Below are 806 nucleotides of genomic sequence, written 5' to 3' on the forward strand. Positions count from 1 at the left end.
CTTCGGCAGCAGCAAAAGCCTTGGCCAGTTTTAGGGCCTCTTCGCAGGTCCGCGGGCAGTGCTGCCGAACCCAGCGCTGTGTCCTTTCCTTTAGATCATTCTGAAATTGCTCGAGGATGACTTGGTCCGCCAGGTCCTCTCTGTCTGACCCCGCTGGGCTTACCCATTTATCGAGGAGGTCCCGCAGCAGCTGCAGCAGCACTCAGGGACGTCTTTCGTCGGGCCCCTTCTTGGCGCGGAACAGGTGGCGATAGTGATCTGGGCTGATCTCCAATTGGTAGAGAATAGCCTGTTTCACGTGTTCGTAGTCTCTGGCCTCATCCCTCAGGAGGGCCCGATAGGCGGCCTGGGCCTTACCTACCACCAGGGCACCCAACTGGCTGGCCCAGTACTCCTGATTGAGGCTGGTCATAAGGGCGTGGCGCTCAAAGGCCTCAATGTAGGCCTCTGGATCATTGTCCCTAGTCATCTTGGGCATCTTGAAAGACACCAGGCTATGTTGGAGCCAGTCGTGCTGGCAGTCTAGCATCTGTTGTTGTAAATCTAGGATCTGGGTAAGAGCCTGCAAGTTCTGCCCGAGAATATCTGCTGTGGTCATAGGCACAGGCTGTGCACTGGCGTAGGCCGCCATGTCGGGTTTTTGATGTTCCCGGCCAATGCACCAAGTTGTGCCCGCCTCTGTTCGATTAAGCGCTCCCGTGCAGCCTTAGCCCGGACTATGGATCGTGTCTGTCGTGGGCTCACGGGTGGACCCCACAGGCTACCCCTGCTGACATCAGGGGGGCCCCTTCACTCGCCTTCCCCGA

The sequence above is a fragment of the Alligator sinensis genome, unplaced genomic scaffold (assembly GCF_000455745.1).
Source record: "Alligator sinensis unplaced genomic scaffold, ASM45574v1 scaffold48_1, whole genome shotgun sequence".
Classification (NCBI taxonomy): Eukaryota; Metazoa; Chordata; order Crocodylia; family Alligatoridae; genus Alligator; species Alligator sinensis.